The sequence below is a fragment of the Anolis carolinensis genome, chromosome 4 (assembly GCF_035594765.1).
Source record: "Anolis carolinensis isolate JA03-04 chromosome 4, rAnoCar3.1.pri, whole genome shotgun sequence".
Lineage (NCBI taxonomy): Eukaryota > Metazoa > Chordata > Lepidosauria > Squamata > Dactyloidae > Anolis > Anolis carolinensis.
The window spans coordinates 938,788-952,728 of record NC_085844.1 but is presented as its reverse complement, the minus strand read 5'-3'; the positions used below and the strand labels follow the sequence as shown (position 1 = coordinate 952,728).

The window sequence follows — 13,941 nt, the reverse complement described above, 5'->3', positions numbered from 1 at the left end:
ATTCTTCTATAGCCTCTTGCCTCGGCAAGCACCAGCTCAACACACAGAGATAAGAAAACACATTCCTCAGTCCGAAGAAAGTTCCCGGTCTCCAAATCATGCCTGATAGGTCATAGCAGTCACAACAGGCTGTCAGTCAAAACTAGCCTGCTGTTAACTGTTTCACTGCTGAAACACACACTCTTGCCTAACAGCAGAAAACACTTGATTTACATTTCATACGCATACAACCATAATCCAACATTTACAATGGTCCCTCTGATCACTTACAGAAGTCTAGAGTCATGAACAGTCCTTTCTCAGTCCAAAAATATGCTTCAGAGAAGAATATAAACCTGGTTCTTCTCCTTCTTTTCTCAGCAGCAAACAGGCCTCAAAAATAGCAAGGCCTCTCTGAGTACACACTGCTCTCTACACCAGCAGTACTCTGTCAGAACTGAAAAACTTGTCCAAACTGGTTCTGCAGCAGCAGAACAGAAACAGTATCAAATCAATTCCCAGGTCTTTGCAAGCTCAGCCAATTGGCTTCATGCACTTCATTTTCCAGTTAACACGCACACACAGCCTTTGCAAACCATGCCACAGCTCAACTCCAGCTCCACATCTGGATGCACAGTCATGCTCTCTTCCCCAGAATTAATATGTCAAAAACATGTCTCAACCTTAGGAACAATATGTCCTCGGTCCTGGTGACTTTTCCCCCCAGGAGAAGCATTAATGAGGCAGAAAAAGTCAACCACACAGTTCCTGTTATGGACAAACCTTTGCCGGAAAAGCACCCTCGCAGTTAAAAATATGCAAACTTTTCTTTCCGGCCTCAGTAACCCTCTATGCATTTAGTTGAGCCTCTTTGCTGCAATTTAGATCTGTTTGGTTTGTGTTCACAATTCGAAGCCACGGGTCGGGGTGAGCTCCCACTGTTAGCCCCAGCTCCTGCCAACCTAGCAGTTCGAAAACATGCAAATGTGAGTAGATCACTAGGTACTGCTTCGGCGGAAAGGTAATAAAGGCGCCCAAGCAGCCATGCGGGCAACACAACCAGGAGGTGACTGTCAGGACCCAGGCTGCAGAGCACCAATAACCATGCGCAGAGACCAGAATCTATCTAATATCTTTATTATAGAAATATATAAAGTCAATAAAAACAAGTGAAGAATATAGTTCAGAAGCAGACCTTTCAGATGAGGTCAAATATAGTCCAGAAATGTATTGTCCAATATAAGATATTAAAGTTCAAAGTTATAATCCACTTGACCGAAACACACACCTTGCCGAGCAAAGTGTGGGGAAATGACAGGGTCCTTAAGGTCCAAAGTAGCTTGACAACAAGGCTGGAAAATAGACTTGATTCTTGGCTAGATCAAAACTTGAAACGAGGCAAACATGAAACATGAACTGAGTCCAAAGAAGTCCGTGAAACAAGGCAAGGCTGGAAACTTGATCCGTGAAACAAGGCAAGGCTGGAAACTCGATCCGGGAAACAAGGAACTGGGGTACGAAGTCCACACACAATCTCTCTCCTCAAGCTGAACAAATTGACTCCGCAAGGTTCCTCTTGCGGCAAAACCCCTATATAGGGTCTTGTTTTCCCGCCAACAGAACACTTTCCCTGGAGAACAAGAAGCGAAACCCAACTGTGTCCAGATGCATGACTCCTTAGAATTTCCCAAGGGAAGCAGACCTAATCAGCTAGTTGTTTGGCTGCGATTCTGAGGCTCCGGCGATTCGCCTCCCTCGCTCCTCTATCTCTATTATAATTGTCCTTTCGGGAAAACGGGGGAGAATTCTGCCCAAGGCTTGTTTGGCTGACTTCTTGAGGGCAAACATCCTCCAGGTGCAGGGGCTCCGATTCTGGCTGAACCGGTGGAAATCCCATGTTTTCCTCCTCGTCTGCCACAATAGTACTAGGAACGGGACTACAAGGCCCATGAGACATCACAGTGTCCAAGGATAAAGGACTCCTTGGCTTGGAAATGGAACAAGAGCACCTCCCCATGGCTTGAGTTGAGCACCAACCGCCTCCAGAAAGCCGGAAATGAAAGGAGAAGCCTTTACCTTTGCCCTGTGTATTTGTATCTCACTGTTATTCCACTGCATTAAGGGCAATGAATATTTGCCTTTCTGTGTATGTTGTAATCTGCTCTGAGTCCCCTCAAGGAGATAGAGTGGAATATAAATATGGCAGAATATGTAAAGCAAAGTGAAGAACCTGCTTTGATTGAAGTCAAAAATCAGAAACTCCTCAAAGCACAGCAGACAAAAAACCAGTACAAGAAAACCGCACTACAAACTAGAGCTGACAGCTGGCACAACCAAGCATGGCATGGAAAGTTCCTTGACAAAATTGAAGGAAAAGCTGATAAGGAGAAGACCTGGCTCTGGCTCACGAATGGGACCCTGAAGAAGGAAGGAGACAGAAGGCCTGATCCTTGCAGCCCAGGAGCAAGACATCAGGACAAAGGCAATTCAGGCCAAGATCAAAAAATCAGCTGATGACCCAAAATGCAGACTGTGCAAGGAAACTGATGAAACCATTGATCATATCCTCAGCTGCTGTAAGAAAATTGCACAGACAGACTACAAACAGAGGCAAAACTATGTGGCCCAAATGATTCACTGGAATTATTATTATTATTATTATTATTATTATTATTATTTTATTATGACACAGCAAACAAGGTAGATATGCTGGATTTCATATCACAAAATCACAAGTCGAACACTTCCCAAGTGTCTAGGACTGTGTGATGTATTTTCGGATGATGAGCGCAGATCCCAGTCGGGTGGCCTTTTGCAGTTGGCTGAGTTTTTCCTGTTGTTTTTCGTCAATGCGACTGTCACCTGGGATGGCGGCATCAATGATCCAAACCTTTTTCTTTTCCACAACTGTGATGTCTGGTGTGTTGTGTTCCTGAACTTTGTCAGTCTGGATTCGGAAGTCCCACAGTATCTTTGCGTGCTCATTTTCCAAGACTTTTGCAGGTTTGTGATCCCACCAGTTCTTTGCTGCTGGGAGGTGGTACTTGAGGCATAAGTTCCAATGGATCATTTGGGCGACAGAGTTGTGCCTCTGTTTGTAGTCTGTCTGTGCAATTTTCTTACAGCAGCTGAGGATATGATCAATGGTTATTATGATGATGATTATGATTATGATTATTATTATTATTATTATTATTATTATGTATTTCACCCCATGAGTTACACCAAAGCAAAAAAACAAAAAAACAAAAAACAAAAAAAAAACAGTCCTCCTGTAATAATAACTGGGAATGGTTCACTGTCCAGCCCCGGACTGAGACTGAAGTCCAGCTCTGCTGCTGCTGCTCTTCTTGGAAGCAGACCTTGATCCGTCCAGCACATGGCCTTGGACCAAAGCACAGCGTCCATCTGTCCCCTTGAGCCACGAGGCTAATTGGGCGCATGGCATTAATGAGCTTAGCTCTGGGGCTATAAAGCCACAGGTGTGACTGGGATCAGGGTCGTAGCAGACGTTGGGAGGGGGCGGGAGAGTCGTGGCCCAAACAAACACAGGCCGGGCATAATCCCTCCGAAGAGAAGCCAGAGAGGAGACATGAGAAGAGCCAGGTGTAAATATTTAAAGGGTTGCCCTATTATTTATTTACATCTACTTACAGTACTTATACCCCGCCCTTCTCGCCTCGAAGGGCACTCGGCACGACTTACAGAACACACATACGGCAAACACTCAATGCCGATTATACAATTAACAAGGACAGACAACACAAACAGAGGGAAAGGCAGTTTTTTTCCCCATCTTATTTATAGAAATAAATAAATAGAAGCTTTACCACAGGTTCTGAGTCAAGATAAGCCCTGCAGTATAATAAAGCGTCACTCAGACTTGTGTAACAAGTAACAGTATCTTTACTTCAGTTCAAAAGATCAAACAGGGCAACAATATATATATTTACTAGCTGTGCCCGGCCACGCATTGCTGTGGCGAAGTCTGGTGGTATGGGAAATAAAGTATTGAGGAATTGGTGGTAGTTAAGGTCAAGGGTAAAGGTTTTTCCCTGATATTAAGTTCAGTCGTGTCTGACTGTGGGGGTTGGTGGTCATGTCCATTTCTAAGGCAAAGAGCCGGCGTTGTCCGTAGACTCCTCCAAGGTCATGTGGCATGACTGCATGGAGCGCTGTTACCTTCCCGCCAGAGCAGTACCTATTCATCTACTCTCATTTGCATATTTTTGAACTTCAGGGTTGGCAGAAGGTGGGGCTAATAGTGGGGTATTTAGTCTATATTGTGGAAGTGGAAGAGGTCTAAGTGAGGTCTAACTCTGCCTGTCCCCTGGGCTGAGTGGGTTGCTAGGAGACTAAGTGGGTGGAGCTTAGCTTTCTAACTAGCAGCAATTGGATAAAAACAATTATTCATCTCCCTCTGATTAGGACTTTATTTTTCTTTTCTTTTTGTTGTATCAACCTAGAGGCATGGATGATGGGTTGTGTTGTCAATTTTCAAGGTTGTGGGGTGTTTAGTTTTGTTGTTTTGTCCGCTGCCGTGATTCCATCACTCTTTTATATATAGAGATATTTCTGAATTCATACAGAGAATATAGGGAGTAAATAACCCATTTAAATGCTCTTTAAATATGCCTCATTTGCCTTAATTGGGGTTATTTGCAGATTGGATCAGCCAGCCTTCTGTTCTTTTGTCCAAATCAAGGATACAGATAACGATTAGCCCTGAAAGGCTCTGAAAGGGCTCCCTTTATGACGTCCCCCCACCCTCTGCCTTGGTCAAGCCTGGCCAGGCCCTGCGTCCAGGTAAGGGAAAAGCTGGACGATGCCTCGAGGATATAGGGTTGCCAAGGTGGTCAACCCAAATTCTGCCAGAAATGGTGTTGGATGGGACTCTCTTGCCATGAGGAAAGCCATCTTCAAATACTCGAAGGGATGCCACGTACAAGAGAGAGAGCTGGCTCGTTTTCTGCTGCTCTGGAGGCAATCATTATCATCATCATCTTGACAAAATTGAAGGAAAAGCTGACAAGGAGAAGACCTGGCTGTGGCTCACAAATGGGACCCTGAAGAAGGAGACAGAAGGCCTGATCCTTGCAGCCCAGGAGCAAGACATCAGGACAAATGCAATTCAGGCCAAGATTGAAAAATCAGCTGATGACCCAAAGTGCAGACTGTGCAAGGAAACCGACGAAACCATTGATCATATCCTCAGCTGCTGTAAGAAAATTGCACAGACAGACTACAAACAGAGGCACAACTCTGTGGCCCAAATGATCCATTGGAACTTATGCCTCAAGTACCACCTCCCTGCAGTAAAGAACTGGTGGGATCACAAACCTGGAAAAGTATTAGAGAATGAGCACGCAAAGATACTGTGGGACTTCCGAATCCAGACTGACAAAGTTCTGGAACACAACACACCAGACATCACAGTTGTGGAAAAGAAAAAGGTTTGGATCATTGATGTCGCCATCCCAGGTGACAGTCGCATTGACGAAAAACAACAGGAAAAACTCAGCCGCTATCAGGACCTCAAGATTGAACTTCAAAGACTCTGGCAGAAACCAGTGCAGGTGGTCCCGGTGGTGATGGGCACACTGGGTGCCGTGCCAAAAGATCTCAGCCGGCATTTGGAAACAATAGACATTGACAAAATCACGATCTGCCACCAGCAAAAGGCCACCCAACTGGGATCTGCACGCATCATCCGAAAATACATCACACAGTCCTAGACACTTGGGAAGTGTTCGACTTGTGATTTTGTGAAACGAAATCCAGCATATCTATCTTGTTTGCTGTGTCATACAATAATAATAATAATAATAATAATAATAATAATAATAATATAATACATCACACAGTCCTAGACACTTGGGAAGTGTTCGACTTGTGATTTTGTGATACGAAATCCAGCATGTCTGTCTTGTTTGCTGTGTCATAATAAAATAATAATAATAATAATAATAATAATAATACATCACACAGTCCTAGACACTTGGGAAGTGTTTGACTTGTGGTTTTGTGATACGAAATCCAGCATGTCTGTCTTGTTTGCTGTGTCATAATAAAATAATAATAATAATAATAATAATAATAATAATACATCACACAGTCCTAGACACTTGGGAAGTGTTCGACTTGTGATTTTGTGATACGAAATCCAGCATGTCTATCTTGTTTGCTGTGTCATAATAAAATAATAATAATAATAATAATAATAATAATAATAATAATAATAATAATACATCACACAGTCCTAGACACTTGGGAAGTGTTTGACTTGTGGTTTTGTGATATATCCAGCATATCTATCTTGTTTGCTGTGTCATACAATAATAATAATAATAATAATAATAATAATAATATAATACATCACACAGTCCTAGACACTTGGAAAGTGTTCGACTTGTGATTTTGTGATACGAAATCCAGCATATCTATCTTGTTTGCTGTGTCATACAATAATAATAATAATAATAATAATAATACATCACACAGTCCTAGACACTTGGAAAGTGTTCGACTTGTGATTTTGTGATACGAAATCCAGCATATCTATTTTGCTTGCTGTGTAATAAAATAATAATAATAATCCTATACACACTGTGATACGAAATCCAGCATATCTATCTTGTTTGCTGTGTCATAAAATAATAATAATAATAATAATAATAATAATAATAATAATAATAGAACCATACAACCCTAGAGTTGGAAGGGACCCCTAAAGGCCATCCAGTCCAAGCCCTTTTCTGCCATAAAGGAAGTCAATCTCGCAGTTGTTCCCAACCTATGGGCCGCGAGACCTCAAATAAGGTCCACGAAACATGCGGGGGAAATCAGGTCTAGATAATTAAATATGGTTTTCTGTGGGTGAGGAGACAGCAACCACTTGCTGGCATATGTTCTGTATCGGAAACTAGAGCTGATGTGGTCTATCCAATGCCATTTTGTGAATCAACACCTCAAAGAACCAAACCGAATCTAAAGTTGATCAAAAACTGATTTGTAACCTTTTTGGTACTAATGTTGGAGAGTGGCCCCTGGTCAAAGTGGTCCCTGGAAAATAAAAAAAAGTTGGAAACCACTGCACTATCAGAACCCTCCTGACAGATGACCATCCAGCCCCTGCTTAATAAATAATCTATATATATAAGAGAGTGATGGCATCACGGCAACCCACAAAACAACAAAACTACAGGCCCCCCAACCTCGAAATTTGACGACACAACCCATCATCCATGGCTCTAGGTTGATACAACAAAAAGAAAAGAAAAATGAAGTCCTAATTAGAGAGAGAGGAATAATTGCTTTTATCCAATTGCTGCCAGTTAGAAGGCTAAGCTCCTCCAACTTGGTCTCCTAGCAACCCAATAAAAAATAATTAAAAACACTAAAAAATTAATACAATAAAATACCATAATAACAAAAAAATAACTAAAAATTATACAAGAAAATAATAAAATATAATAAATAAAAAGATAACTTACAATTAAATTAATTAAAAAATATAAATAGCGTCACTAAAAATTACACAACAATTTTTAACCAATACCACCACCACTTTGGCACAGCAACGCGTGGCCGGGCACAGCTAGTAATAATAATAATAATAATAATCCTGTAGAATCATAGAGTCAGAAGAAACCAATTCCCTTTCATAGAGTTGGAAGAGATCCTAAAGGCCATCCAAACCAACCTTTTTTTTTTTTTTTGCCAGACACCATCCAAGTCCTCCTGACAGATGGCCATCCAGCCTCTGCCTAATAATAATAATTTATTTATTATTAAACTTATATACCACTACTCCCAGTTTGGCTCGGAGCGGTTTACAAAAATAGATTAAAACAATACACTTGGCTTTAAAATAACAATAAAAACAATAAAAACAACAATAAAAGCAACAATAAAAACAGACATAGCCCCGAGTTTTTTCATGATAATAATAATAATAGAAGATAGTTGGAAGGCACACAAAATTAATTATAATAATACCATAGTATCTTTGAGTTGGAAGGGACCCCAAGGGCCATCCAGACCCAATACAACCCACTTCTTTCTGCCAGACAGCAAGACACAATCCAAGCCCTCCCAACAGATGGCCATCCCAGCTCTGCTTAATAATATTACAATAATAGAATATAATTGGAAGATATCTATAATTAATAATAATAATAATAATACCATAGAGTCATAGAGTTAGAAGGGACACCCAAAGATCATCCAGTCCAACCCCCTTCCTTCTGCCAGGCAGGAGGACACAATCAAAGCCTTCCCAACAGATGGCCAACCAGGCATTGCTTAATAATAGAACGATAACACATATTTACATATTACTAGTAATACGACACATAATACACAATTGTCATATTATTATACATTATATTATACTATATTATGATACCACAATATACAGTAGAGTCTCACTTATCCAACATAAACGGGCCGGCAGAATGTTGGATAACTGAATATGTTGGATAATAAGGAGAGATTAAGGAGAAGCCTATTAAACACCAAATTAGGTTATGATTTTACAAATGAGGCACCAAAACATCATGTTAGACAACAAATTTGACAGAAAAAGTAGTTCAATACGCAGTAATGTTATGTTGTAATTACTGTATTTACGAATTTAGCACCAAAATATCACGATATATTGAAAACATTGACTACAAAAATGTGTTGGATAATCCAGAACGTTGGATTATCCAGAACGTTGGATAAGTAAGACTCTACTGTAATTGTATATTATAATATCACATAATATACTACTAATATTACTAATTAGTTTTTAGTAATCATTACTAATAATATTGCAGTACAATATATTGTACCCTATCATATTACAGTAGAGTCTCACTTATCCAACATTCGCTTATCCAACGTTCTGGATTATCCAATGCATTTTTGTAGTCAGTTTTCAATATATAGTGATATTTTGCTGATAAATTCATAAATTCATGTTGGATAAGTGAGACTCTACTGTATATAATACACTACCAGTACATTATGTTCTTATTGTACCATGCCATATTTATTATACAGTAGAGTCTCACTTATCCAACATAAACGGGCCGGAAGAAGCTTGGATAAGCCAGTATCTTGGATAATAAGGAGGGATTAAGGAAAAGCCTATTAAACATCAAATTAGGTTATGATTTTAGAAATGAAGCACCAAAACATCATGTTATACAGTAGAGTCTCACTTATCCAACATAAACGGGCCAGCAGAACGTTGGATAAGCGAATATGTTGGATAATAAGGAGAGATTAAGGAAAAGCCTATTAAACATCAAATTAGGTTATGATTTTAGAAATGAAGCACCAAAACTTCATGTTATACAACCAATTTGACAGAAAAAGTAGTTCAATATGAAATAATGTAATTACTATATTTACGAATTTAGCACCAAAATATCACGATGCATTGAAAACATTGACTACAAAAATGCATTGGATAATCCAGAACGTTGGATAAGCGAATGTTGGATAAGTGAGACTCTACCGTATATTATACTATATTATGATACCACAATATACAGTAGAATCTCACTTATCCAACATAAACAGGCCGGCAGAATGTTGGATAAGCGAATATGTTGGATAATAAGGATGGATTAAGGAAGAGCCTATTAAACATCAAATTAGGTTATGATTTTAGAAATGAAGCACCAAAACATCATGTTATACAACCAATTTGACAGAAAAAGTAGTTCAATATGAAATAATGTAATTACTATATTTACGAATTTAGCACCAAAATATCACAATGCATTGAAAACATTGACTACAAAAATGCGTTGGATAATCCAGAACGTTGGATAAGCGAGACTCTACTGTATATAATACACTACCAGTACATTATGCTCTTATTGTACCATGCTATATTTATTATATTACAACGTTATTAATACTGCATGCAATACAGCACTATAGCATTACAATCTTTTTTTATATATATATATTTGTTTTATTTGTTTAAAAACCAGGAGAAACATATACAAAAATTGAATGGATAGTTGTACCCACGAATTTTCCCAATACAGTGAAAGTGGGGGAACATAATGGTAAAGAAAAGTAGGAAAAATAAAAGATAAAAGAGAGAATGAATTAAAAAAAAATACATACATACACACACTTTTGTCGACTTCCGATCTCTTCCATAGAAATTAGGAGTTAAGCTCCAAGTGTTTTTAAAGGAATATGTCTTTCCTTTCTTTAATATGAAATTACCTCCCTACTACCAAGGTTGATTTTTTTCTTTTTTCCCTTTCAATATATATATATATATATATATATATATATATATCCATATATATATAATATTTGGGATTCGACTTTCCTTTTTTCTCTTATTTTAAGTATTCTTTTAAAAGAGTCCAATCTGCTGATTTTTTTTTGGTATGCTTTGATTTCTTTTAAGGCATTGTGTTAGTTTGTCCATATTCCTAATGTCTAATATTTTTAATTTCCAATCCTCCATCCGGGGAACTTCTTTCAATTTCCAATTTCTTGCGTATATTATTCTGGCAGCTGTCACCAAGTAATTGAATAATATGTCTTTACTTATGTCCATTTCAAAATCAGGCATTCCTAGAAGAAAGTATTCTGGTTTCATTTGAAATTTCAAACCTATTATTTCTTGAATTTTTCCATGAATTTTTGTCCAAAATTCTTTTGCATTTTTACATGTCCACCACATATGGAAGAAAGCTTATATTGTAATTATATTACAACGTTATTAATATTGCATGCAATACAGCACTATAGCATTACAATCTTAACCAGAGTTGGAAGGGATCCTTCCCACAACAACACTCACAGACACGTGACCTGTCTCAGCTGCCCAATGCGCCGAGCCACAGGCTGCTGCTGCTGGTGGTGGTGCTGCGCATGCGCGGTGCCTGCATCCCAGTCAGGCGCTCCAGACGGGAAGAGGAGGCCTAGCGCCTCTGCCGGGCGGTGACGTCACCGGCGGCGGCCCCGCCCACCCGGCCTGCACTCCCCCGCCGCCGCGCATGCGCATGGTCCCCTCCTCTTCTCCTCTCCCCCTCCCTTCCAGGCTCTTAAGCGGCTTTGGTCCTAATGTCCGGCCAGGGCTATTTCCAGCCAAAGCGGGGATAATCCCCCCGGACAGAGGGGAAGGGGGGCTCTCCTGGCAAAGGAGACCCCCAAAGGCCATCTCGTCCAGCCCCCTTCTTTCTGCCAGGAAAGAGACACCTTCCAAGCCCTCCTGGCAGATGACTGACTCAGCTTAATAATAATAATAATAATAATAATAATGGACTTGTCAACATCAGAAGAGGAATTTTCCAGGGAGATTCATTGTCCGCTCTGCTTTTCATTATCGCCATGATCCCTATGTAAGAAAATCGCACAGACAGACTACAAACAGAGGCACAACTCTGTGGCCCAAATGATTCATGGGAACTTATGCCTCAAGTCCCACCTCCCAGCAGCAAAGAACTGGTGGGATCTCAAACCTGCAAGAAAATTGCACAGATAGACTACAAACAGAGGCACAACTCTGTGGCCCAAATGATCCATTGGAACTTATGCCTCAAGTCCCACCTCCCAGCAGCAAAGAACTGGTGGGATCACAAACCTGCAAGAAAATTGCACAGATAGACTACAAACAGAGGCACAACTCTGTGGCCCAAATGATCCATTGGAACTTATGCCTCAAGTCCCACCTCCCAGCAGCAAAGAACTGGTGGGATCTCAAACCTGCAAGAAAATTGCACAGATAGACTACAAACAGAGGCACAACTCTGTGGCCCAAATGATTCATGGGAACTTATGCCTCAAGTCCCACCTCCCAGCAGCAAAGAACTGGTGGGATCACAAACCTGCAAGAAAATTGCACAGATAGACTACAAACAGAGGCACAACTGTGTGGCCCAAATGATCCATTGGAACTTATGCCTCAAGTCCCACCTCCCAGCAGCAAAGAACTGGTGGGATCACAAACCTGCAAAAGTATTGGAAAATGAGCACACAAAGATACTGTGGGACTTCCGAATCCAGACTGACAAAATTCTGGAACACAACACACCAGACATCACAGTTGTGGAAAAGAACAAGGTTTGGATCATGGATGTTGCCATCCCAGGTGACAGTCGCATGGACGAAAAACAACAGGAAAAACTCAGCCGCTCTCAGGACCTCAAGATTGAACTGCAAAGACTCTGGCAGAAACCAGTGCAGGTGGTCCCGGTGGTGATGGGCACACTGGGTGACGTGCCAAAAGATCTCAGCCGGCATTTGGAAACAATAGACATTGACAAAATCACCATCTGCCAACTGCAAAAGGCCACCCTACTGGGATCTGCACGCATCATCAGAAAATACATCACACAGTCCTAGACACTTGGGAAGTGTTCGACTTGTGGTTTTGTGATACGAAATCCAGCATGTCTGTCTTGTTTGCTGTGCCATACAATGTCGTTGTGATGATAATAATAATAATAATAATAATAATAATAATAATAATAATTGAATGATAAGGTTTTAAGCGTTGGATGAGACCCACAAAGGCCATCTAGTCCAACCCCCTTAGGTGCAGCAGGAAGACACCATCCAAGACCACCACACAGATGGCCATCCAAGCTCTGCTTAATAATAATAACAATTTTTATCGTGTCAGGCCCGACTTGAAAATTGCAATTACAACAATTATAATACAGCCCTAGACTTGGATGTGACCCCCAAAGACCATCTAGTCCAACCCCCTACTTTCCGCCATGATGCAGGAGAAGCACAATCAAAGCTCCCCCAACAGATGGCCATCCTGACTCTACTTAATAATAATAATAATAACAACAACAACAACACAGTCCTAGAGTTGGAAGAGATCCCAAAAGGCCATCTCGTCCGCCCCCTTTCTTTCTGCCAGGAAAGAGACACCATCCAAGCCCTCCAGACAGATGGCCATCCTGACTCAGCTTAATAATAACAACAACAATAATAGTAACAATAATAATAATAGAATGATAGGGTCCTAAGCATTGGAAGGACCCCCCCCCCCCAAAGGCCATCTGGTCCAATCCCCTTCGGCGTAGCAGGAAGACACTATTCAAGCCCTCCAGACAGATAGCCATCCAGACCCTGCTTAATAATAACAGCAATAACAATAATAATAGAATGATATGGTCTTAAGCGTTGGAAGGGACCCCCAAAGGCCATTTAGTCCAACCCCCTTCTTTCTGCCAAGTACGAAGATGCCATCCAAGCCCTCCAGACAGATGGCCATCCAGACTCTACTTAATCATCATCATCATCATCATCATCATCATCATCAACAACAACTATCTTACAAAAAACAAATCTCGGCTATCAAACATCTAAAAAATCTCACAAAATTTTGCATCTGATGTACATGGATGACCTGAAGCTGTATGGGAAAACGGAAACTGAAATCCAGTCTCTGACCAACACTGTCCAAATTTTTAGCACTGATATCAGCATTGAGTTTGGTTTGGACAAATGTTCGACAGTGGCATTGAAGAAGGGGAAAATCATTGAAAGTGAGGGCATAAATATTCCCAAACAATAAAGTGTCACCAGCCAGAGGCCTATAAATATCTGGGCATATTACAGCTGGACAACATCAAGCATGAACATGTGAAGACTGTGGTCAGCAAAGAATACACACAAAGGGTCAGAAAAATTCTCCAAAGCAAGCTCAATGGAGGCAACACCATCAAGGCCATAAACACCTGGGCCATACCTGTCATAAGATATACTGCTGGCATCATAAACTGGACACAGATGGAACTGGACAATTTGGACAGGAAAACAAGAAAACTCATGACCATTCAACATTCACTGCACCCTCGCTGTGATGTTGACCGGCTGTATCTGCCTAGAAGATCAGGGGGCAGAGGACTCTTACAAGTAAAACAAGCAGTCAAAGAAGAAGAACATGCCCTGGCAGAAGATGTAAAGCAAACGGAAGAA

At 40.7% G+C, this 13,941-nt stretch overlaps 1 protein-coding gene across 4 annotated transcripts in view; it reads right to left on the bottom strand.

Annotated features, from left to right (window-relative positions):
• grina (glutamate ionotropic receptor NMDA type subunit associated protein 1) overlaps nucleotides 1-13,941 on the bottom strand; it is a 50,564-nt gene that overhangs the window by 24,703 nt on the left and 11,920 nt on the right. The window contains exon 1 of one of the 4 annotated variants that reach the window (XM_062979824.1): nucleotides 10,805-10,827. The exons of the other annotated variants lie outside the window; for them this stretch is intronic. The gene's annotated coding sequence lies outside the window, so the exon portion shown is untranslated. Of the gene's footprint in view, nucleotides 1-10,804; nucleotides 10,828-13,941 lie in introns of those variants that run through there. 4 annotated transcript variants of the gene reach the window in all.